Source organism: Balaenoptera borealis (assembly GCF_965194805.1).
Source record: "Balaenoptera borealis genome assembly, chromosome: X".
In the NCBI taxonomy this organism is placed as follows: Eukaryota; Metazoa; Chordata; class Mammalia; order Artiodactyla; family Balaenopteridae; genus Balaenoptera; species Balaenoptera borealis.
The window spans coordinates 10507874-10534267 of NC_138881.1; the positions used below are offsets into that span (position 1 = coordinate 10507874).

Consider the following 26394-nt stretch of genomic DNA (forward strand, 5'->3'; position numbering starts at 1 on the left):
TGTTGTACCAGGTTATCAGTACTTTATTCCTTTTTATGGTGGAATAATATTCCGTTGTATACATAAACCGCAAATTATTTATCCATTCACCGATTGATGGACATTTGGGTTGTCTTCCCCTTTGACTGCTGTGAACAGTGCTGCTCTGGACATTGCTGTTTAAGTACCTGTTTGAGCCCCTGTTTTCAGTTCTTCTGGGCATATACCTCGGTGTGGAATTGCAGGGTCATATGGTAATCATATGTTTAAATTTGGAGGATCTGCGTTTCATTTGAGTGGTTTTACTGCTCTCCCGTTCTATCACACTATTTCACAGCAAGGACAAGTGAAATAATCAGGCAATGGAGAAGTATCTCACTATTTATCTCTACCTGTCCCCCACCAAATGCCTTTAGCCAAATGAATAAATGTCATTTTATGTCATTTATTTTCCCAGTCCACAGCTTAATGTAGCAGTTTTGGAAGGGCCAGAGATTTGTCCGAAGCCAGCAAGCAGGGAAGTGGATGAGGGAAAACACAGAGCCTGGGTAGCCTTCAAATTGCCTGTGAATAATTCAGAATTGGGGCTGGCTTCGTGGGCATGGGACCTGTTTAGTCAAGCAGGGTCCTGCACACAGAAGGACCCCGGGCTTGGTTTAATGCTCTGCATTCTCTGTCTCGACAATCTTGATAATTTTTGAACAAGAGGCCCCGAATTTTCATTTTGTACTGGGCCTCATATATTATGTAGATGGCCTTATCAAGAACTGCTAGTTTCTCAGGTGGTTGCGAGAGAAGAGGAGGGTGGGGGGAGGAGAGAAATAGGTGAGGGAGATTAAGAGCCAGAGGCTTCCAGTTACAAAATGAATGAGTCACAGGGATGAAGAATACAGCGTGGGGAATATAGTCAATTACATTGTAATATCTTTGTATGGTGACAGACGGTAACTAGACTTATCATGGTAACTAGACTTATCATGGTGATTATTTTGTAATGTATAAAAATATTGAAACCCTGTGTTATGCACCTGGAACTAACATAGTGTTGTAGGTCAATTATATTTCAATTTAAAAAAATATGTAGACACTGGGAGGGAATGCCTCAAAATGCTAATGGTGGTTATTTCCGGAGGGTGGAGATTGTGGCTGATTGTTATTCTTTATGCTTTTATGTATTTCTAGTTGTCTGCCATGAATATGTATTGCTTGTGAAATTAGAAAGAAAGCAATAAATGTCATTAAAAATAAAAGAATTGATATTTTCCATCTTATATCCATCTTGTACCCTAAGCAACAAATTCTAAAGTCTTAAACAAATTCTGAAATGGGAATAAAAAAGGCATGAGTGTCACTCCAGGGGGACGCATTCCAAATGTGGGTGGGTACTAAGTAGATTGGTGATAAAATAGCTCAATTATAGTTAAAAACACAGACAACAGACCAAAGCCAGACAGAGTTTCCGCAAATGAATTTGCTGTGTCGGCTATTGTTGGCCTGAGAAACGGACTCAAAAAAGCCTTTGCAGGAAACTGAGCCCAAATAAGGACAAACTGCAAACACATTCCCTCTGGTCTCCAAGAAAAAGTGGGGATGTTTCCGTGCTTAGGCCTTCAAGGAGAACTGAGCAATGCCCCCCCATGCTTGGAAGGGCCTGGTAAAATTCAGAGCTGAATCCAGTCTCAGGAGATGAGCTTTAAAGAAAACAGAATACTTTGGCAATAGGCTGCTAAGACTTTCCATCATGTTTTGGCTGCAAGAGCCATCAGCCTTCATGGGCTCAAGGAAAAATAAATGTGTGACTGATAAGCCTAAACCTGCCCTGCCCTTTCCAGTAGAAGCAGAGAGAGGAGGGCCTGGATTTTTCCTAAGAGTAAACAGGTTTTAAATTCAGGCTGGAATCACAACTGGCCGAAAAGCTGATAGGGCCTCCTTATCTGTTCCACCTGCTGGCTCTCAATGACCTTTAGCAATTGCTCAATTATGACCTGTTGAAAGAAATCTTGCCAAGTGCACCGTTTTCCCAAACTTTGCTTAGTTCAAACAATCTACAAAAGACTAAGAGTGAAGAGCTGGCCACACCTGTATTTACTACAAGTGGGTATGGGAGATATCCTAGGAGACAGGTCTTCCAGGAGAATGATGGCCGAGCAGTCCTATCCAGAGGCCTTCCGACAAACCAGATTAGCTGTGATGCGATTCTGGAATTATGTAGCGTATTTCAAGGAGACCTCATAGATGGCAGTTTGGCATCAGGCAGCCATTTGGGGTGCAGCCTGTTTCAGGAGGAGCCAAGTTGCATACCAAAAGCAGAAGGACGCACTTTTATAGGGAAAGAGGAGTGGAGGGAAGTATTTGGTGATGGTGAGAAATATAACATATTTTTCGTTTCTTATAAGGAGTTTCTTATATGTTTCCTACCACATCTGTCTACAACCCTGATTCCCCTTTACCGTTCATTGCCTGAGTTAAAAAAAAAAAAAAAAAAAAAAAAAGCTTAAGGTAGAAATAGCAGGGGCAGGCTCGCCTACAGTCCATAATTTTGTTGAGTTTTGTGGGAGGGAGATTCTGTAAAACATTTATCCTGCACTCTCTTAACCTCCATGGTGCAAGGCTGTTTTCACACAATCTTTCCTGCAGCAGAAAAGGCCCATCAGGCGCTGACCTAGTGGGCCTTCTGGGCTCATTCATTCAAGATGGGTTGGTAGTCAGGTACACCCTATATATAGGGTGTACCTATATATATACCAGGTGGGCTGGTATACAGGCCCACCTGTATCTTTGCCTGGGTAACCTATTCCTCAAGTTTTCCAAATGGTGTTGATTCTGATCTGCCTGGAATTGCTTGAACTTGATTCTGTTGGAAGGTAAAGTGATACTAGAATTGCTTTTTTACTTATCTGTATGCCCCACTGGAATGCGCTCCTTGAGGACGGGTATCTCATTATATTGACCATTGTGTTCAAAGGGTCCGGTATGAAGCTTGGCACACAGTAAGTGTTTAATAGATGTTTCCTGAGTTTTTATTGGATAAAGGAAGCAGACAGACCTTTTCAAGATCTTTTATAGTCCAGTAAGTATAGCATAGTGGTGAGGAGCAGAGATTACAGAACCGGATTACTTGGTTTTGTGTCCTAACTGTCTCTTTCTACTTGTGACTCTGGCTAAGTTCCTTAACCTTCTTTGTGCCTCAGTTTCATCATCTTTAAATTGGGTATACTAATAAGATCTATCTTACAGTATTATGGTGATTAAATGAGTTAAAACTAAGAACATTGCCTGGAAAATGATAGGCACTCAACTGTGTTAACTCCATTATTTACAAAAATGTCCTGATGGCTCACTTCTATGTTCTCGCAGCTTTGTTCCATCCGCACTGTTCCCCAACAAAGTAATCTTTCAATAAAATATTTTCTCATAATAAATCATTATATATGCCATCATCTCCCTTGTGATGGCTGCATTATATAGGGTAAAAAACCCTACAGGAGCCAATGTCTTCAAATCTACCCTCGATAAGGCAATGCTTAATAAATATCCAACTGGCCACAAAAAGGGGGGAAGATGGACTTTTGGAGCCATTTGAAGCTCTTAGGGACCTAAGCATTTTTAACATTTAATACATTTTCATGAAGCATTTTCAGTTATCAAACGTAAGAAGGATTTGTTTATGCATGGCTCTGTTTGAGTAGATTTGGTTGATACCCCATATTTTCCATTAATTCTAAACTATAAGCTGGGAACCAAGTTAGAATAGTGAGTTCAAGATCTTTGACAATAAATTTTCTTACATCTCCACCACTTCTGAAAATATTTACACGTGTTCCTTGTGGGAAGTCTGAGAAGTTATAAATATGCCAAGTGCGTCTTGATCCATTCTTCCAAGCACATCTCTGAGGCTGCTGGAAAGGTCTAACTCTGAATTGTGCTTGACATTCAGGGAAGAAGGACCTGGCAGTGAGCTGACTTCTACCAAAGCAACCTGGAGTAGGAAGCTGGCGGAAGAGAGACCGGGACCTGGTTGGTGAGTGTTTGTGGTTGAAACTGCTCGGTTTTTGGAACAAAAATTCGTTGGTTTGTGTGCCCTGCGGTTGGGCTCTCCTGGGGGGCTCTGAGATGCCAGCGCTGGTCACCCCTGAACTCCATCCACCAACACCAGCTTGTCTCCCTGGTTTACCATCTGCTTCTTTCTTCACATGTTATTAGACTCTGCAAACAGCGATCGGGTAGGACTAAATGAGGGCAGAAAAGGAGAAGAAGCAGTACCTACAAAACGGTCTGAATTGTGGAAAAAGAAAAAAAAAAAATCACACTCGGGCATAAATTGGAGGAAAAGACACTAAAAAAATTCGCAGAGCTTACAATGGGGGTTTAATTTGTAGCTGATTTTTATTTTCTTCATTATGCGCATCTGTATTTTTTTTTTAAGTATCTCTAAAAAACCTTCTACTCTAATCACATATAAAGGAATCAAGTTCTATTTAGAAAACTCTCCATATGTTGTGGGGAGAACTGGCTCGTCCAGGTTTGCGGCCACGTGTACGAGGCGGTGCCTGAGTGGGAGAAACCTGGCCCCCTCGCAGCCGGGCCTAGGCGCAAGGGCTTGCTGGGTGTCCTTACATCTAACTCCACCCTTAAGAGTCCTGCCCCTTTACTTGCTGGTAGTTTCCTGAGAATGCTTCCCCAGCCCTCCCCCGTCACCCTCCTTGAGAGATGAAGGCGGGGCTGCATCTGAAGCTTGGAGCACAACCTCACAGGAAGGAAGCTGTGTGCTTCAAAGCCCACCATTCTGCCCATTCCCAGGGGCCTACGGGACCCCCAGAGGGTCAGACTGACCCACGTCATCCAGCGGTGCCAGTCAGTGCCTGTCTTTTGCAAATGATTGTGGTTTGCTTCCATGTTCTTACCTGGTGAACCAGAACGATTTCCTTTCTTTGAGAGAGACGGTTATGATTTCATAAAAGCTACCGCTTGGAGTGGAAGCTTGGACTTGCTACAGACATTTTCACTTTCTCATGAACTTGTCTCTTTGTCTTTTGCTTTGGGAAAAGGTATTTGGTGGACTAGAGTGCAGCTTATTTTTGAAGCTCCAACGTGGAAAACAATAGTTAAAATATCGATATCTGTCGAGTATCCACAGAACCTGTCGAAGGATAGAGCCATTTGTACAAATGCTAATGACGTAGCAAAATATGGCTTTAAAGGGATTATTATTATTTTTATAACCTAAAGGAAATCCCTATCTAGTGAGAGGGATTCCATTTACTCCACAGGTTTCTGGCCTAACCTAAGAGCTCCTCCCCATCTGCTCCAAAGCGATTTGCCATTATTTCTTGTCTAGCCTTCTGTCCTACAACCTCCAAGGTCTCTCTTTGACTAAAGCAATTGTGTATGTGTCTTTTTTTTCTTTTTTTAAAATTTATTTTATTTTATTTATTTATTTTTGGCTGCACTGGGTCTTTGTTGCTGCGCACAGGCTTTCTCTAGTTGCGGCGAGCGGGGGTTACTCTTTGTTGGGGTGCGCGGGCTTCTCATTGCGGTGGCTCCTCTTGTTGCGGAGCACGGGCTCTAGGCGCACGGGCTTCAGTAGTTGTGGCACGTGGGCTCAGTAGTTGTGGCTCGCGGGCTCTAGAGCGCAGGCTCAGTAGTTGTGGCGCACGGGCTTAGTTGCTCCGCGGCATGTGGGATCTTCCCGGACCAGGGCTCGAACCCATGTCCCCTGCATTGGCAGGCGGATTCTTAACCACTGTGCCACCAGGGAAGCCCTGTGTATGTGTCTTATCTTCCTTTTTCAACTAGAGCTCATCAGGTGCAAGTGTCAGGCCTGTTGTATTTTGGGCAACTCTACACTGCCTGTCTCAGTTCCTGGCACACACTTATAGCTCAATTCATTATCAGCAGACAAATGAATTTTAAATCTATTCATTGGCCGCTATTTCATTTTTTCAGTCAGTCACTCGATATATTTTTTGAGCACAAGTATGGGCCAGCCATGTTCCAGGTGCTGGGGACACAAATTTAAATAGACGGAAATCTGATCCTTTGGAAACCTGCATTCTCTTGGGTTTGACTGATTACTGCACAAACCTTTAATTTCCTTGTTTAAGTGACTAGTCACTGACCCCTGGGGGTTCATCTGAAAGGAGGTAGGAGGATATTTTTTGGTGAATTATCCTTTCTCTGAGGATGTGATCCAGGAACAGGAAACAGACAAAGTCTTTAGAGAAGACCTGTAATTTCAAAATTTTGGCCCAGAACTTCATGAGGCTAAAGGTACCGCCCAGATAGATGCCTCTCTCACGGGAAAATTGGTCTGATGTTGAAGGGATGAAACAAAAGGAGGTAGAACTGTGTAAGAACAACTTAAATCATCCCCCTCCTTTCCCACATGGTCCTCAAGTTGAGAATTTGGGAACTCTATGACTCAGAGAAAACAAGGAGCTAGGATGAAGAGGGTAGTGGCTGCCTGCTTCAAAGGTGTCAAGAAGCCTAAAAAGGATGTATTGAATAGGCTGAGGAAGACCCACAGGGCCTGGGGCTGGGGCTGGAGTTGGGAGCAAGGAGGCGAGTGACCCATGCGATGCTCTGAAATTTTAGGATGGGTGCCGGACTCCCTATGGGATGTGTGATGGAGCCCCGAGCTCTTTTATTTAGACATTAAAGGCAAGCCTGGGCCTTGGAAGGCTGGGGTGCATGGGGAGTTCAGATTGTTCTGTAGTCGTGACCTTCTCTTCCAGCGGGGGAAAGCAGTTCGTTGGCAGATTTTTAGAGAATTCCCAACATGTTTATTGGGTTGGTATTTGTGTTGCCTCACTTCCAGCAAATCCAAGAACTTTAAAAGATCTCTGGGAATAAGAGGGTCTCATTTAAAAGCCTTTCACTCATACTTGGAAACAAACTTTCCCTAAATGAAAAGTAGACAGAATATAATTCGGGGTTGACATCACGTAACCTTCTGAACCAATCGCCGTAGTTTTGTGAAACTGTAGGATACATTATTTGCAGCGGCCCCGTGGGTCTTAGCAGCCCACCATGTTTCTCTGAGATCCAGAACTAATCGCAGGAAAAAGCAGCAAGGCCTTCAAGCACACGGTTTTGACGTGTTCCTTGCCCACAAAGAAGAAGCTGTTTTCCACGGAGAAATGCTGCTTCAATGAGAAGCTGATTCATCAGCAATCTATTTGCACCCGCTGCTCTGTGCAAATAAAAAACAAGTGACCTTGAGCAAAGCTCCCAGCAGTGAGGGGGCAAGTGAAGAGTGGGTGGTGGTGCTCTCCCAGCCTCTTCGCCAAACCTCTCCATCCCCATCACACGAGAGCAACTAAACCCAGGGGAGCCCACGCTTTCACTAAAATGACAAATTCACTTTGATCAGAACAAACTCCCACGTTCCCCAAAGGTATACACCCCTGCACAGTGCTAGCTCTGGCTTTAAACTTTGGGAAGGAAGATTCTGAAGGTCACCTTGGTTTGAGGGAGCCCCATGTGGCAAATTACCTCTCCTCTATGTCTGCCGAGAGTGAAGATTCAGAGAGAACTTGGAACCCAAGACTTCCGCCACAAAATGTAAACGTCTGCTGAAGAGGTCACTGTATTCACAACAACAACCGAAACAGGTCACCACAGTGACACTCAGGCGGGTCAGCCACGTGCCTGTCCGTCTTCCACATGCTGGCTAGCCTCTAAACAAACCCCTTTGGCTTAACCTCTTCCCTTTGGAGGCTGAAAACCAAATTGAATAATGGAGAACGGTTAGCATTAGAAGATTTCATAATCTTTTCATGCATTTGCTCTCCTAAAGCTGACTTGGAAGATTGGAGAAGCTTCTCTTGTTATTACCCTTTAGCTCCTTACCTTGATGCTATATTTTGCTCCCTTAAAACTTTTAATGGTCCCGGATAAATCAGAGCTTTTACATCTCCGCCACTTTTTGCAATCAGAATACTCTGCATCCTCATCTAGGACTGAACATGTCTAATGGCTCATTTACTTGTGATCACATTCTGCTGTGCCTTCTACTCAGCAGAGAGCTTTTCTGCATTGATGAGTTCCCAGTCCCGCTCAGCTTGCAATCAGGTTTTCCAAAAGTTTCCATTGATCTCCTTAAGGGTAAGAAAGGGAATACCTTAGAGGTCAAGACAGAAAGCAGGCAATGGGCCATGCCAGAGTTGAAACTGGTTGTCTAGGCTTAGCATAAAAAAAAAAAAAATGAAACCCAAGCCCCATGCTGCTTTCTCTGCCCTACAGGTTCTTTTTTTTTTTTTAGTTGAAGTATAGTTGATTTACAATGTTGTGTTAGTTTCATGTATAGCAAAGTGATTCAGTTTATATATATATATATATATATATATATATATATATATATATATATATATATTCTTTTTCATGTTATTTACCATTATATGTTATCACAAGATATTGAATATACTTCCCTTTGCTATATAGTAGGTCCTTGTTGTTTATCTATTTTATATATAGTAGTGTATATATGTTAATTCCAACCTCCTAATTTATCCCTCCCCCCTCTTTCCCCTTTGGTAACCATTAGTTTGTTCTCTAAGTCTGTGAGTCTGTTTCTGTTTTGTAAAAAAGTTCATTTGTATCAGGTTTTTGGAATCCACATGTGAGTGATATCATGGTATTTGTCCTTGTCTGACTTACTTCACTGAGTCTGACCATCTCTAAGTCCAACCATGTTGCTGCAAATGTCTGTCCTGCAGGTTCTTATCTGCGGTGAACCTGCCCCCCTCGGTCTCTAAGACTCAGCCCTGGCGTCACTCTGAAGGCTGTTGGCAGTTGTCCCTCACGTGTACCTTTAAGCACCTTGCACAGTTTTCATTCCAGCATGTTCCTCCTGGTTTTGTAGCTATTTGTCCACTTGTCTGTCACGTCTAACATCTGACACCCTCTCCTCTGGTCTGTGGTCTTTGTGCATATTCTTAACTAGTGCCCAGTAAATGCCATCTACCCCTATTCCCACAGAGCAGGGTTTGTCAACTTCAGCGCTAGTGACATTTGGGACCAGATCATCCTTTGCGGTAGGTGCTGTCCTGTGCCCTGTAGGATGTGTAGCAGCAGCCCTTACCTCTAACTCACTAGATGCTGGTAGCAACCACGGCTCCCGACCTCCCCAAGTCGTGGCAATCAACACTGTCTCCAGAAATTTTGTCTGCCAAGCATCCCCCTGGGGGATGGGGACGAGATGTCCCGCCTTCCCCCGACACTGAGAACTGCTGCCATGGAATAAGACTAAAAATGTGCGTGCAATGATTTCGTCCACGTGGCCCTTAATCACACGGACTCTCCAAAGCTATTACAACTGCCCTTTATTTTTTTAAGAAGAAAACACCAATGTTTTACCAATGCAGCCTTCAGATCCTCCTTTAAAAATATATTTTGTGATCATATTAAAGTCAAAGTCAAAAAACCAAAAGATCCCTGAGAGGTCGCTTTACTTGCAGGCTCTCTAGGGTAATAATAAAGAGTAGCGAGTGTGGACCCACTGCTTCAGTTTGAAATCCACTTCTTCCAGATACTGTCTGTGTGATACCAGGAGCATCAGTTAGCCTATCTGTGCCTCCTCAGCTAAATAATAATCCAATTCATCTAAATCATAATGTAGAATTCATAGTACCACTTAACAAAAAGAGTTGTTGAGAGGGTTAATACTTGAGTTAATATTTGAAAAGCTCTTAGAATAGTCCTCAGCACAAAACAAGCAAGACATTAAGCTCAAATCCAAGAACTAGGGGAATTTTTAAGAAGTCTCCAAATTACGTTTGTTTAGAACTATCTGGAAGCTTTAAGTTTCTGTTGCCAAAGGGATCAGACTAGATCCTGCAAAATGTACAAAATATCTTTATACCGCCAACATTTTAGAACTAACTTGTAAGATTAGGGTCAGCTCTATAACTTTCTATGCTTAAGACTTGATCTTCCTTCAGCTGTGATTCCAACTACTTATTTTTGTAAGTATGAGATACTGAATCTCAGTGGATAACGTGGGGCATCTCCTTGCGTCTTGCGTGTACCAGTCATCGGGTTCACACTTAACTACTAGAAGCGAAGTCACAGAGACCAGCTGGCCACCATTTTTGATAACACATTCAAGTTGGTTTGGGTGGTCGGAGACCTCGCGCCATTAATCTCCAGGGAAGTTCTCTTTTTACAGTTTTCTCCCCTTTTCATAGATTAAAAACCAGAAAGAGTTTAAAACATGTTATGCCTTTGTTCTCACTGTGTGGTGATTTTTAAACTGTCCTCTGTGATAATAATTTCCTGTTCCCACTGTTCAATATTGTATTTTAGAGGCAGTGTAGTTCAGGCGTAAGAACATAGCCTAGGGGCTCAAACTCCACTTCCGGGATGGACGAGATGTGCAACCTTGGGTGAAGCACTGAATTTCTCCATGGCTCCGTTTCTGTATCTATAAGGTGAAATTGATAGGACTATTCTCATCAGATAGTTTATGTGAGACTGAACTGAAAGCCCCATCTTCAGACGTCAGCACAGAGCAGGACACATGGTTGAGGTCTGTAGATGTTCGCCATTAACAAGATCTCGTAACCATAGAGTACTTAATACTCTTTCAAGCAGGTTCATGTTCATGAGCTCATGGGATAGTGAGGGTATTGTTCAAAAATTGGGGGAAGGTGATTTTAGGCCCACTTGAGAGAGATGACTACCAAGGCAACAAGATGGTGAGGAACTTGCTCAAGGCCACCAGTGAATTAGCGCCATTTGAACCCAGAACTCTATCTCTAAGACCCTGAGTCTCCTGCACTTTCTTTGATTAGTGCTTCTCGAATATTACTGTATATTCAAATGATCTGCGAATGCTGTTCAAATGCAGACTCTGATTCAGCAGATCTGGGAGGGGGAGGGCTGCGATTCGGCATTTCCAAAAACTCCCAAAAGATTCGGATGCTGCTGGGCCACGGACCCCCGTTGGAAGAGCGAAAGTCTATAACTGGTTGCGTCATCCTCTGGCATTTCTGAGGCCTTGATGCTCATTTTCATCTGAATTCGAGGAAAAAAAAAAAGTGTGCAAAAGAATCACAAAACATGTCATGGGGATAATCCCCAAAGTTACCATTCTCTCACCACTGTGAAGTTGCATGGGAATTTGTTACCAGAATACCCATCGACCTTCACGGTATCAGTACAAACAGGCAACCCTAAACTTCGCCACAGCCCACAATCAACAATCAAATTTTCTACTCTGTTGGCTGTTGAGAAGTCCCACTGGGACACACAAAAGTCCCTCCCCTCCTTCCCCTTCATTCAACACCAGGGAACTCATTCCCAATGGGGAGCGCCATCCAAAAGAACATTTCTCTTTCTTCTGAAAACTGATTGCTCCCTCTCTGCATACATTTGTTTTTCATTTACACAGATATTTCAGCTATTTTTGCTTTGTTATATAACCTAGGTAACCTCAACCACTGAAAAAAGAACTAATTCCAACTTGCGCATCAAATTTCAGACCACACCTGAGCTTTACGCAGATCACACAACAGAAAGAATGGTAAGGTTTGCAGGGAGGGTGCCCTCTTTAATCGGAGGTAGCCAGGGTGTCATGAGAGCAGGTACAGGTGTGCAGGAGAGGTTCAAGTGCAGCTTATGAAAATCAGCTCACGAACGAGGCATTTTTCTCTCTTCTTTCTTCTTGGTACTTTTACTTTCAGATGAAGCTGGTCTTTACATATTAGAGGAGGGATCGGCAAATGTTTTCTGTAAAGGGCCAGGTAGTAAATATTCTTGGCTTTGCAGGCCATAAGGGTCTCTGTGGAAAGGACTCAACTCTGCTTTGTAGCTCAAAAGCAGCTGGGAACAATATGTAAACAGTTGGGCAGGGCTGTATTCCAAACAGACTTTATTTATGGCCACTGAAGTTTGGATTTCAATTAATTTTCATGTGTCACAAAATATTATTGTCCTTTTGACTTTTCACCATTAAAAAATGTAAAAAGCATTCTCAGCTCTCAAGCTGAACAAAAACAGGCAGTGGGCAGGCTTTGGCTCACGGGCCATACCTAGTTTGCCGACCTCTATGTGAGAGTTCTGTGAGGCCAGCCAAAGGCCACATTCTCATATATTGTAATGATAAAACTTAGAATTAGAAAAGGCTTCCAGATTTCCTGCGCTTATGACAGCAGCTTTAAAGGAAACCAAAGCTGTGCCCTGGGAACTGTTCTAAGTGGTCTGCAAATGTTTTTCCCCCCGTTAGCTTTCACTATGTAATACATCCTCATTTCCTAGGGCTGTTTAGTTTGTGAATGTGAAACCATCAACTTCCTGTGTCAACTTCAAGTAGCTCAATTTCCCTATTTGTTTGAATTCCTTTAGTGGCCCCTCATCTTGTATTTATTTCTTTTAGCTCCAAAGGCTGACCATAGTCGTAGCAAGAGTTTGGAAACATAAGCTGTAATTTTCTGCAAAGGAATATATTCTGAACGATTCATTTCAGTGAAACATCCTAAACTCTGTACTTTTATTCTGGTAATAATGATGATAATAAAGGCTCATGCTGAGGCTCTTTAGCCCTTTGGTTTGTACGTGTAGCTACAAGAATGTAGTGGGTTTTTTTTTCATGGAGGGATAATTCCATGCATAGCTCAGAAACTGTTTTCGATGTAGCATTTATATTTGTAACATGCATCTTCAACAACGCACGTGTGCCTTTTGAGTATGCACGACTATTCTGTTCTTCCGTTAGATATTCTCAGCTTATTTTTCTTTTGCATATTTCTTTTCCCATCAGGCATAATCATCTATTAGATACCCTTCCGCTGTCACCATCCACACGCCCATTAACCTCCGCAGCCTTAGCCGTAGGAATTTCTCTGAAGTTATGAAATTCATTTTCTCCAAGCACCACATTTGTTTAGTTCTCCCCTTCATAGCACTAACTGCAGACAAGATACACGGGCTCTTTGGCCTGGGATTCTTCTTTTAAGGCTTCTGTAAACCATCACCTAATTGCAGATGCAGAGTAAATTTATTAACCAGGACATCTTTTTGTGATCTCATAAAATTAATTTATTGCAACCAAAAGAGGTTATTTGGGGAGAGGGTCAGTAAAAAAACATCAGAATAATAATCACTTTTGGACCAGCTGTTGGACTCCATTAAAATCACATTGACTCAAAACCACTGCCAATGCCCTGTGCTCCTTCAGGAGGTGGGGTGATGGGATGGAGGGGCACCGGCTCGCGGAACGTGGAGGGATGCCCGCAGACCTGGTGGACCGCACATCTGATGGCTGGGAGGAGCGTTGCTTAGCTCCTCTTCAGATAATCTGCTTGTGTCCCGTTGCACATTTGACACAGGGACATTGGGACATAAAGGCTTTGTCAGAAGAGGAGGAGGGAGAGCGAGGGTGAAGGCAGCAGCTGGGACCCTGCTGAAGTGCTCCACACAAGCTTTCAGATCTCTGTCTGACACCTGTGCTTCCCGGGCCCCGACCATCTCCCAGAGCTTCCCTGGCTAGGGGACCATGCTCCCAAGACTTCAAGCCCTGTCACAACATCCTGCAGGATCAAGGACCTCCCTGGGTGTTCTAACAATAAAAGCAGAGTGTCCCGGAGGAAAGATACAAAGGGCAAGAACTCTAAGTGAGCAAAATTGGCAGTGTTTTAAGGGCCAAGCTCTCCATCGTCTGTTTCACTGCCAGTTCATAAAACTGGAAGCAGGGGAGGTACATGCAGCTAGCACATCTTTCTTGCTTTCAGTGACTCAGTGCTTTGAAGAAAGTTGATTGAAATAGAAGCACAGTCATCTTGAAATAGAGATAAGCAGTTTGGGCTTCTGGGCCACCGTATTTCAGAACTCCAGGCCCTTCAAATTCCTGCCCACGCGGAGGAATAACATGGAGGAGCGTCCCAGTATTTCCCAAGTAGCTGCACTGCTGCGGGGGTGGGGGGGGGAGGCAGAGACATACACGCGCAGAAGCTATTTCGGTTTAGCTCAGGATGAGTTTCATGGTGTCTGTTGCACCACAGTTACCCTTTTGATCCGATGATGTTTGGCTAATTGTAAATGTGCTGGTATTCCCTGCGTGCAACTTCTGATGAAATTTACCCCAAACACAGAGCTCCCAGGACTGTTTCATTGCACCTGGGGTAACTTTCTGCTCCCACAACACAGCGGAGCCGCTGGAACTCCTCCTCTGAAGACTGTGCCCCGGGGAATCGCGAATTTTCCCCGTTTGTTTTTCTCGTGGTAACGACCCTCATTCCCCTAATGTGTCAGGCAAAACAGGAAGCAGCGGACAAGCGTGTACAGAGCCTTTACCCCGAGAGCAGGGCTCTTCATCCTCGGCACTGTTGACATCTTGGGCTGGATCGTCCTTCGTGGTGGGCGCTGCCCTGTCTCACGTAGGACGTTTAGCAACATCCTTGGTCCCTACCCACTAGATGCCAGCAGTATCTCCCCCTCCTTCAGGTATGACAACCAAAATTGTCTTCAGACAGTGCCCGATGTCCCCTGGGGGATGAAACTGCTCCTGGTGGCGTACCACTGCTCTTATATGAGGGAAGTGTGGCGTACACAGGACCGCTGATGTGATTCCTTGTAGCGTGGTTCAGCCTGAAGCACTAGTCACTCTTCTCCTGACTTCTGAAGTGTGTACAGGACAGGCAGCCACGTGAACTCCGTGAGGAAAGTGTCCTTGCTTTGTCCTTAGCTCCTAGCCTGGTCAAAACAATGTAGGTGTCCAATGAAAGTGTGACAACTTGAGTTAGATTTTCCTTTATCCTGATAATTCTTTCTCCTTCCCACTCTGCACAGAAGGTCTAGGGCTGGTGACTCCCTTGGCTTGGAAACTGGAAGGAGAAGACGCTTGGGCGTTGGGTCCCCAGTCCTGGGGCGGTTTCAGATCTCGGTTTCCTTTTCTTAAACACCACGTCTCAACTCAAGGGAGCCCCAAGAATCCTGCTTGCAATGTATGTTTGAGGGAATGTCTCTGTGCTGAGTAAGTCTTATCTCCCCACTTCTTCTTCCTCAATAGAGTTTCTTCAACTTTCTCCTTGACCCCAGCTCTTCACAGTCTGCCCATGGCCTTCACTGGCCGTCAGTGACCTCCAAGTCTTTGTTTCAGCTCCCCATATTCCCACCACTCGGGAAGCCCCCTTTCTGGGCCCTCCGTCCCGGGCATTGTCTCATCACAGATAATCATTCATGGGCAGTTGAGACAGGAAGCTCTTAAGGTAGAGCCCATGAATGGGGCTTAGGGAATCGGTCATTCTCTGAATCATCAGCTGACCCTTTGCACGTGGGCATTTAAACCTTCCCTGAGTAGAATGTCCATGGCTTTCATTGCATATCCAGAGGGATTTAGGACACACAAAAATCTCCAGATCCATGTCTCTAGACCCTGGCCCAGCAAAGTTTAGCTGCGCTTTGAGATCCTTTAAAGAAGTTAGTGGCTCATACTCTATACGTGATCTTTTTTTTTTTTTTAATTTTTTTTGGAGTATAGTTGCTTTACAATGTTGTGTCAGTTTCTGCTGTACAGCAAAGTGAATCAGTCATACGTATACATATATCCACTCTTTTTTTGATTTCCTTCCCACATTTAGGTCACCACAGAGCATTGAGCAGAGTTCCCTGTGCTATACAGTAGGTTCTCATGAGTTATCTATTTTATACATAGTAGTGTATATATGTCAGTCCCAGTCTCCCAATTCATCCCATCCCCCTCTATACGTGATCTTTAGGGGAAGGGACTAATTCATTATCTCAACAAACGCAGATTGAGCACTGCTATATACTAGGTACTGGGCTAGGAATTAGAGATACAGCAGAAGCAAGAACGAAGCAGTCCCTACCCTCGTGGAGGTTACAATATTGGGATGGGCCAGCACACAACCCTGAATGCAACCAGCGTCTCTGGTCATTTCAGAAAATGGCACACAAGAACTATGCTGTGTGCAAGTTTCATAATGAAAGAATCCCTCCATGGGTCTGTATAGATCCAAAGCATTACGAAGAGAAAGCAAGTATCATAAGAAATATGGAGTCTAAGAAACCAAATGTACAGAAAGGCATGTAAGCCTTTTGTATGGGAAAAAACTTACCAGGGAATTTTGGTCCAGGTTTTTGAAAGAAGTGTTAAGCTCTGAAATTTCTTTGGAAAATTGAAAGGAAACTTGAAGAATTCATTGAAGTACCAATTCGATTAGAGTAGAAGAGGTGATAACACAGTATATTTTGTTTTGTTTTTACCCTTTCATCTTACAGTGCTAGAAAAAAAAGCAGGGGGGCGGGGAAGGCTGCTAGGAGATTTTGGTGAATGGAAAGTTCTCCAAAAAACCTGGATCGTTTTGGTCCAATAGCCCTTGGTGACTTCATTCTGCATGGGAAGTAGCTGTGGGAAAAGGATGTCGACCATTATTTGTCTTCATTGAGTCATATAAAGAATGATATTGCAAAAGGAATCAGAAGTTGTGCCAGAGATGATTATATAATTGATTCTCCCATTTTAAGAAAACTATGCTCAAAAGCCATTTCAAAACTAGATTTTCACTTTTCAGTATACTATGCCTTGGGGGAATGTGTAACAAGTCCCATGGCCATCTCATCCTGCCCATTAACTGTTTAAGAGAATATTGTCCAAAAAGAAGAAAGTAGGAAGCACAATGATTATGTTCTAGATCGGAAAGGCAAACAAAAGAACTCACATGGTTATTTCAATAAAAAAGCCTTAGAAAAAACACGGCAAGTCTTAAGTCTCTAGACAAGAGAAGGAAGCATTCAACAGGGATATATGGGAACATTACCTTACGAGGCAGACAAGAGAGTTAAAGTTTTGATGAGAATCATATAACATACTTGAAAGTGGTTTGATTTTCCAGGTATTTCCAAAATTTATGAATGATAGTATTTGTAAAGATTTGTGAGTCTCCTTATTGGGACACGAGGTATCTTAAGGAACTGAGAAAAACTTAGCCTGAGCCCTAACTCACCACTGAGGACTCAGAATGGAATAAGCACCAGAAAACTGAAGGTCAGAATTTGGATTCTGAATACCATTAACCAATGGATAAGAGCCTAACAGAATTATCGCAGGTTTGATTTCTGAGCTCTTAATAGAAAAACCAGTCGTCATCAGCATCGAGTGATGGCCCTCTGGAAGGAATAATGTCAGGTCAATCTAACATCTTTTTTTTAATTTAAAAAAATTTTTAATTTATTTTAATTTTAAATTTCTTTTTTTGTTTTTTATTTTTATTTTATTTATTACAATTTTTAAAATTTAATTTCTATTTTATATTGGAGTAGAGTTGATTTACAGTGTTGTGTTAGTTTCAGGTGTACAGCAAAGCCATTCAGGTAGACATATACATATATCCATTCTTTTTCAGATTCTTTTCCCATGTAGGTTATTACAGAGTGTTGAGTAGAGTTCCTGGTGCTATACAGTAGGTCCTTGTTGGTTATCTATTTTATATATAGTAGTGTGTATATGTCAATCCCTCCTCATTTATCCCTTCCCCCCACCTTTCGCCTTTGGTGACCATAAGTTTGTTTTCTAAGTCTGTGAATCTGTTTCTGTTTTGTAAATAAATTCATTTGTATCTTTTTTTTTTTTTAGATTCTGCATATAAGTGATATCATGTGATATTTGTCTTTCTCTGTCTGACTTAGTTCACTTAGTATGATAATCTCTAGGCCCATCCATGTTGCTGCAAATGGCCTTATTTCATTCTTTTTTACGGCTGAGTAATATTCCATTGTATATATGTAACGCATCTTCTTTATCCATTTCTCTGTCAGTGGACACTTAGGTTGCTTCCATGTCTTGGCTGTTGTTAATAGTGCTGCAATGAACATTGGGGTGCAAGTATCTTTTCGAATTATGGTTTTCTCCGGATATAGGCCCAGGAGTGGGATTGCATATGGTAGCTCTATTTTTAGTTTTTTAAGGAACCTCCATACTGTTCTCCATAGTGGTTGTACCAATTTACATTCCCCCCAACAGTGTAGTAATTTCTTTTCTTGTTGTTTTTTTATTTTTATTTTTCAAATTTATGTATTTAAAACATTTTTATAGTATCTTTTTAAAATAAAGTTGCTACATTGGTGAGACAGTGATCTGAGGACATCAGGGAGAAGACAACGAATCCATTGCCTTAGAACAGACACAATTCAAAGGTTCTCTGCCATATATGTGACTTCCTAGCAGTTGGCATGTAGGAATATAACATAATACATAATTTTTTTTTTTTTTTAGTGAGAGAGATGAAGGCCCTGTACTAAGCAACACCAATGATTTAAAGAAATGTGGTTATATATATAGTTCATAGTATTTTTCTTTGAGTGAGAGGCAAAATGTTTGAGAATCTAGAATGTGACAGAGACAGTGGATTGCAGACATAAATGACAATGTTGTCACGTGGGCTTACTATTTACAGGCATTTGTAAGTTGCATACAGCCCGCATAACAGAACTCTGACATAGATTATCCCAGAGCTCTTTCCTGTGACCAGTTTGATGGAAAATATCCTGGAAATCTCGGGTTAGGCGTTTTTCTCAGTGGAATATTACTATTGGGGTTAAACCAATTGCTCTGATACTCCCAACCTCCCCACATGAAACTGCCTTAGCAGTGGGAACGTGTGGTCAGAGACTGCAGGAACTCATGCAATGATGTGGTCTAGGTGGTTGCTATTTTTGTAACAAATTTATCAACAAAACACAGTCTCTGTTTAAGTTTCAGGAGAAATGCCAAAACTGAAGGGTAGCCTCAAACAGGAGCCCTCTTTTACACACATATACACACGCACATTTACGCATACCATAAATAGCAGGACATATTTGTTTATTTCTCAGATACTCCTCTCTCTGCCCATACCCCCTCAGCTCCACTACCAAGATGGTTAAAATAAAGACAGAAATACACTTGTAATCTTTTATCACTAGATTGCAAGCAATTGTTTCTAGAACCTGGATGTCAGCGAGCCCCTGTTGTTGGACTAGAGGCCTCAAATGGGACAAGTAAAGGTTGTGTGAGGTTGGTATCCGTTCGAGAAGGCACTGGCTTCTGGATCTTTGCAGTGATTGCTGCGGAGATTAGGGTAAAATATACTTGAGGCAGTTTGTTTTTCTTTGCACAAGAAATTCCATCTAACGCACATGGCCTTGAAAATAGGCTCTGGGCTTGGAAAGAAAGCAAGTATCTGTAGAGAGACAGATTTTAGAAGCAAGAAGGGTGTCCCCTGGGTGGCCACCACCACCAGATTCCATTTCATTTCTAAAACTGTAATTTCTCTGTTCATCCATGTGTTTGCATAGGGCTTTCTCATTATGCATTGTTTTGTTTATTTTGATTTTGTTCTGGAATCCAATACCAACATACTGTGAGGAGTAGCTTCTACACAGCGTTTATGGACAGCTGTAGGCAAGGATCAAGTTAAATAGCATATATACTCCCAGTGGGATTTTCCTCCTTGCACTTTATAATCTTCACATTGCTAAATTCCTTAAACTACAGTTGCTTCTCTCTGTAAGAATTGTCAAGGCACTGCCAACGCAAACGTCAAAAAGCTAGAAATAGGATCTTTATACAAATATATGGAGAACATGTATCAAAGCCATATTAAATTCACTAATGAGGAAATGGCGTACGGGAGAGACGGATGGATATATAGTCAGTGGAAAAAAGAATGTTAAAATATGATTGCAAAGATAAATACAAAACTGCTTTATGTCGAACAAGGCAATAAAACTGTAACCTTTGAGGTTATCTTTTTTAGCAAAGAGAAATCATTTGCAACTCTACTGGACAAAAATCATTTGTAACTTATCACTCCACGTGTTAATATCTAACTTGGTAGAGTCTGGTCCTAATCAATGGTAAATAGTAAGTCAAACAAAGATGCATTTCCATAGAGAATTAAATACTCTTGGCTCAGTAGACAGTGGTTCAGTATGACTTTTAAAGGACTTGCTGTCATCCTTTTGCTTATTTCCAAGCATTGTATAAACATTCTTCACAGGGCCACATGTAAGGCTTTCTGTCTAAAGTCCAGTGGAAGGGGATTTTATGGGTCTTGGTGTCTGAAATCCCCACATAATTCCCCAAAAGCCGTATGTCATGAAAAGCTTCAGCAACCAAAGGAAAACCCCAATATTTCAAAGAAGAGATCTCCAAGGGTTTGTCTTTCTAATAGCAAGCTTGGGCCACACACCCAAGGCAGAGGTAGCTCCCTCTTCGCCCAGCAGCTCGCTAGATTGTAGACCAGCAATCTGCAGGGCACTGTGTGTTAATGTCCTATTGTAATCTGAGGTTTTGAAGGGTGTGACTGGCCACAGCTCCTCAGTCGACATTTTGCTAGCCCACGGTGGCAGTCAGAAAGCCCTTTGGAATGTTGCAATGAACAAAACCAAAAGGCCACAGGCCATCTCAGGCACAGGAAACCACAGACAGACTCTGCCTTCCCCGGGCTCCCAACTCGAGTTGACCCCATTCATTTCTCCGTATCTGAAGTCCTGTGACCTTAGCAAAGGTTCAACACGCAGTGCTGACTGAGCAGGCAGGCACAGAACTGCAGTTCTTGACACAAGCTTTGGAGGCACAAGAGTTCGATTCCAATTCTGTGTCTGCCATGTAGCTGTCCCTGCTCTGTCTCGGTTTTCTCATCTACAGTGGGGATGAGAAGACTTAATGTACCTACTCTGCAGAATTGTTGAACGATGAACAAAAACTGTGTGTTAAAAGGGCTTGTTATAATCAATGCAGTTATCCTTGTTATGAAAGCTGCCCTACAATGGATGCTAGCTTAAGTGGTTGCCTTATATACGTCCACTCATTCAAATCCTGGAAGGAGCCACACAGCCGTTGGTTGTTAGGAGTGTATATGACACGTACCATTACTTGCATGCCAATATCCATCCATCCCCCTGTTCCGGGCTGATATAACCTCAGCTGTGTTTGAAGTAGCAGTATGCCCTGCTCTGTTCCCCGGACCCTCTTATAACTATGAATAGCCATGTGACCTGATTCAGGCAGAGAGACCTAAGAAGTCTTCTTGGGACAGGAGTAAACTCTGGAAAGCTTTTGCTTCCGTGATAAAAAGAGACTGAGCTGGCCAGTGTGGCCCTTCCCTCTTCTCTCCCCATTTTCCTCCTGCCTTGAATGCAGAAGTGATGCTTGGAACCTGGAAAGTGAGGGAAAGGCCAAGAGAACTGCAGGGGCACGGCCCCAGCTGTGATGGCGGTGAGTGAGGGGGGACTCTTTGATCTGAATATTGACAACTGCTAAGCTCCAAACTTCCTGTTATATGAGAAAATGGATTCTTCTAGGTTTAAGCCACTCAAGTTGGGTTTTCGATTATTTGCAACTGAACACAACACGAAGCAATGCCACGTACATGAAACAGTCAGAGTTGAGTCTCTAAGGTAAACTGCGGACTTTGGGTGATGACGATGTGTCAGTGTGGGTTCATCAGTGGTTACAAATATACCACGCTGGTGAGTAATGTTGATTATAGGGGAGGCCATGCCTGTGTAGGGGAGCGGGGAGTAGATGGGAAATCTTTGTACTTCCTCTCAATTTCGTTGTGAACCTAAAACTGCTTTAAAAAATTCAAGTCTTTTTCAAAAAGAAAAAAAGAGCTGTGTCTGCAGGAGATTGAAGTTTGATTACTCAACTAATGCCACCTTCTCTGTGAAAGTACAGAGGCTCTGAATTCTGGGGCCTTGGCTTTCCTTATAGAACCACAATGACCTCTGTAACCCTCCCTCTGCCCTTCTCTCCCCAAAAAATCTTTATAAAAATGATCTTCAATGGCCAACTCTTCAAAATTAAGTTTTTAATTGGTGCCCCAAACTAAGGTTGGTCCTTGACATGGAGCAACTGTTTTCAATCAGTTTTCCCTGTTATTTCCATAAATTATAGAAATGGCATGGAATTTAAAATATTTTGCCATGCAAACTTAATTGAGTCATTAAGTCAAAAATTTAATGCGGGGATTCCCCGGTGGTCCAGTGGTTAAGTCTTGGCACTTTCACTGCCGTGGGCCCAGGTTCAATCCCTGGTTGGGGAACTAAGATCCCACAAGCTGTGCAGTGTGGCAAAAAAAAAAAAAAAAAAAAAAATTAATGGATACCTACTAAGTTCCAGGCTTTGGGAAAATAAGAGAAAACACATGGTATTCACAGTCTAGGTTAGAAGATAGATTTGGAAATAAATAATTTCCAAAAGGCCAGGAGGAAAATATCTTCGTGATTACTCTGAGTGAAAAGATGAGAAATTTTACTTATTTATGTATTTCTAAACATTCCAATTTTTCTGTATCGAACACACATGGAAGCAGGGAGCTCAGACAACTCCTCAAACATAAAAAAAAAAAATCCTTTGTTGGATAATAAACCTTGCATTTTGATTTGAAAAATATGGTTACTGGGTTTGAAATATCCCTTGGGGTGGAGAGAGATCGGCAAAGGTCATGGGAGCCAACGTTATACACTGACTTTTTTCTAGACCCTACCCAGCTCACAGACCTTAGAGACAGCCTAAGCCAACTCTCCAATTCTCAGGTGAGGAAACTGAGTCCCAGACAGGTGTATGGCAAATGAGAGCTTGTTCCCAGCGCGCTGGACTAAAGCTAGTGGTCCCGAAACCCTCAGACTCCTCACACACGGACACAGTATTTTAGAGTTAAAGGTCTTGCTGGGAGGAGACCAAAGTGTTGGAGGAAAAATGGCCTGCTTATCAGCAAGTATTCACAAGCGCGTGCTCAGTGCCAAGGATTCTGCTCGAATTTTTTTCTAAATAGATGTTATTTTTTGAGCACTTTTAGGTTCAGAGCAAAACCGAGGGGAAGGTACAGAGATCTCCCATACACCCCCTGTCTCCCCACATGTACACCCTCGTCCACTGCCAACATCCCCCTCCAGAGTGCTACACTGGTTACAGTTGATGAAACTGCACTGACACATTGTCACCCAGAGTCCATCCGTTACGTTAGGGTTCACTCTTGGTGTTGACCATTCTGTGGGTCTGGACAAATGTATAATGGCATGTATCCACCACTAGAGAATCATACAGAGTAGTCTCACTGCCCTAAAAATCCACCGTGCTCCACCTATTCTTCATTTCCTAACCAACGCCACCCCCTTCCCAAACCCTGGCAACCGCTGACCTTTTGACTGGCTCCATACCTTTGCCTTTTTCAGAACATCATGTAGTTGGAATCTTCAAGTTTGTAGCCTTTTCAGAATGGCTTCTTTCACTTACTAATAGGCATTTAAGTACCCTCCATGTCTTTTCATGGCTTGATGGCTCATTTCTTTGTAGTGCAGAATAATATTCCACTGTCCAGATGTATCACAGTTTAGACATTCACCTACTGAAGAACACTTGGTTGCTTCCAAATTTTGGTAACTGTGAACGAAGCTGCTATAAACATCTGTGCGCAGGGTTTTGTGTAGACATAAGTATTCAAACTCTTTTGGGTAAATACCAAGGAGCACAATTGCTGGGTTGTATGGTAAAAGTATGTTTAGTTTTTTTTTTTTTAAATGATTTGTTTATTTATTTATTTATGGCTGTGTTGGGTCTTCGTTTCTGTGCGAGGGCTCTCTCCAGTTGCGGCAAGCGGGGTCCACTCTTCATCGCGGTGCACGGGCCTCTCATTATCGCGGCCTCTCTTGTTGCGGAGCACAGGCTCCAGACGCGCAGACTCTGTAGTTGTGGCTCACGGGCCCAGTTGCTCCGTGGCATGTGGGATTTTCCCAGACCAGGGCTCGAACCCGTGTCCCCTGCATTGGCAGGCAGACTCTCAACCACTGCGCCACCAGGGAAGCCCGTATGTTTAGTTTTGTGAGAAACTGCTAGACTGTCTTCCAAAGCGGCTGAACCATTTTGCTTTCCCTCTAGCAATGAATGAGAGTTCCCGTTGCTCCACGTCCTCCCTAGCATTTGGTGGTATCGGTGTTCCAGATTGTGGCCATTCTAATAGGTGTGTAGTGGTATCTCATTGTTGTTTGAATCTGCATTTCCCTGATGACATATGGTGTGGAACATCTGTTCATATGCTTATCTGCCATCTATATATCTTCTCTGGTTCTACTAGGATATTTAACATTCAATTCCCCGAATATCTCAACATCTGAATATACGTTGAGTGACATTTTGCACTTGAAAGGTGGCTGTGTTTACCTCCCAGTTGAGCAGTTTGCTGAGTTTGAAAATAAAGAGCTTCATAGATACAGTGCATCACATGCCTTCTATCAGGGACATTCTTTCAGCTGTCCCTGTATCATACAGAGTAGTATGATAGATTAAACGGTGTGTTTAGTATAGAGGTGATTAAACGGACACTTACTAGATAACTTAGGTGGGTACCTGGAGGCCTGGCCCAAAGCAGGCTGTATTGTTTAAACATACCTCTTTATATATTTAAATAAAATTTTTTAAATTTACTTTTATTTATTTTTTTATTGAAGTATAGTTGAGTTACAATGTTTCAGGTGTACAGCAAAGCAATCCAGTTGAATAGATAGGTAGATAGATAGATATAGATATATCTATTCTTTTTCAGATTCTTTTCCATTATAGGTTATTACAAGATATTGAATATAGTTCCCCGTGCTATACAGTAGGACCTTGTTGCTTATCTATTTTATATATGGTACTGTGTATCTGTTAATCCCAAATTCCTAATTTATCCCCCCGCAATATAATAACTTTTTTACATTACATTGTAAACACCACTGACCACCCGGGCAGGTGAATCTTTAACCACCTGTGGCTTATCTCATCCTGAATAAATAAAATGTAGTATGTCCATACAATGGACTATTGTCAGCCATGAAAAGGCGTGAAATAACGATATGGATGTGAAATACTACAATGTGGATGAACTTTGAAAACATTACGCTAAGTGAAGGAAGCCAGTCACAAAAGAATACATGTTGCATGATTCCACTTTCTTGAAACGTCCGGAATAGGCAAGGGCATGGAGACAGAAAACAGATCAGTCATTGCCAGGGGCTGGGGGGCTGGGGGGCTGGGGGGGAGGGGATGGGAAGTGACTGCTAATAAGTATGAGTGTCTTTTTGGGGTGATGACAATGATCTGGAATTAGAAAGTGGTGATGGCGGTGCAACTTTGTAAACATGCCAAAAACCACTGAATTTTATACTTTAAAAAAGTAAATTTTGTGGTATGTGAATTATATCTCAAAATTTTTTTAACAAAGGATTCTTAGATTGGTTATCTTTTTCATTGTTTTCTAGAGGATTTGCAGAGTAGATTCTGTCTTTCATACAATCGCATGATGGAGGTTCCTTTCGTGCTGTAGTTTTCACTTAGATATTAATGGTCCCTTAAATGGAAATGCCGTAGAATTTATATCCACCTTGGATTTTATTGACCCCTGTCTTGTGAGTTGTGTTTCCTTCCTTCCGTGGTGACATTTGGTGAGCATTTTTACAACTTTATTCTGGAAGTTTAAGAAATGCCAGGGAACACAAAGCCTAAGATACCTAGGAAAAAATGGTCTCCTTCTAAAATAGAGTAATTATTTCATTTTTTTTTTCTCTTGAGTTTTATGGGGTTTGTCTTTCCAAAGGTTTGATCCAGCTTCCTCCCCCTCCTCCTCCTCTTTTTCTTTTTCTAGTTGGAGGCCCAGAGGTTGGAGTGAGGGCAGTAAGACACACCCACTGCCCGCAGCACCTCCAGGTGCAGTGCAGGTTGAGTAAACATACTGAGCTATCAAGAGATAAGGCCAGCAGTTTGGCCAAGAGGGAGGCCGAGAAGGCAGCAGCCAGGAAGGCCAGGCTCTGTGGCCATAAACAGTTTCCTTGGGGCCTCTCCCACTGGGCACAGGGCAGGCCAGTTTCTTCAGAACCACAGGTCTAAGACTCTCTATTAGCAGAATGTCTCTGGGGTGAATCTCGACACTGGAGGTCTGTGCGCCCCTGTGCTGTGTGGGTTTTAGACAACATGGCCCCAGGATCTCAAACCCTTGTTTTGTGTTGGGTCATAGCAAGAATTCTGCCTCCTGCACCTTCACTAATGGAATGAGGAGCATTTACTTCTGGGTTCTTAAGCATGTTTCTCTTGGAGGGCACTCTTCTCTCTCCGTGGCTGTGCGCGGATAAGGATCCAGGCTCACTTTGCCTGCGGGGGTTTGGACATGTTAATTCTCCCAGGCCCTCTGTAAAGCAGCAGGAACCCTTCACCCAGGTTGAGACAGGGCCATGCCTACAGGTCCAGGACGGGTCTCATGTGAGTGCGGCTTGACTCACTTCATGCAGCAAATGGGAATGGAAAAAACATCGAGACCCCATAAATCAGAGATTCGGAAACTTGGGATTATTTTAAGACGTGCTTTCACCGAAGTATCTCCGCACAGGGGCAAAGATGAAGGGAAGCGGGTGAATGTCTTTTTCCTTTGATAAACTCGA

General features: G+C 42.7%; 1 long non-coding RNA gene across 1 annotated transcript in view; it reads left to right on the forward strand.

The window, feature by feature from the left end:
- The first annotated feature begins 3986 nt into the window (after positions 1–3986).
- Positions 3987–26394, forward strand: part of LOC309620013 — a 165948-nt gene continuing 143540 nt past the window's right edge. The window contains exon 1 of the long non-coding RNA XR_014239372.1: positions 3987–4000. This is a non-coding gene — a long non-coding RNA (uncharacterized lncRNA). The remainder of the gene's footprint in view (positions 4001–26394) is intronic.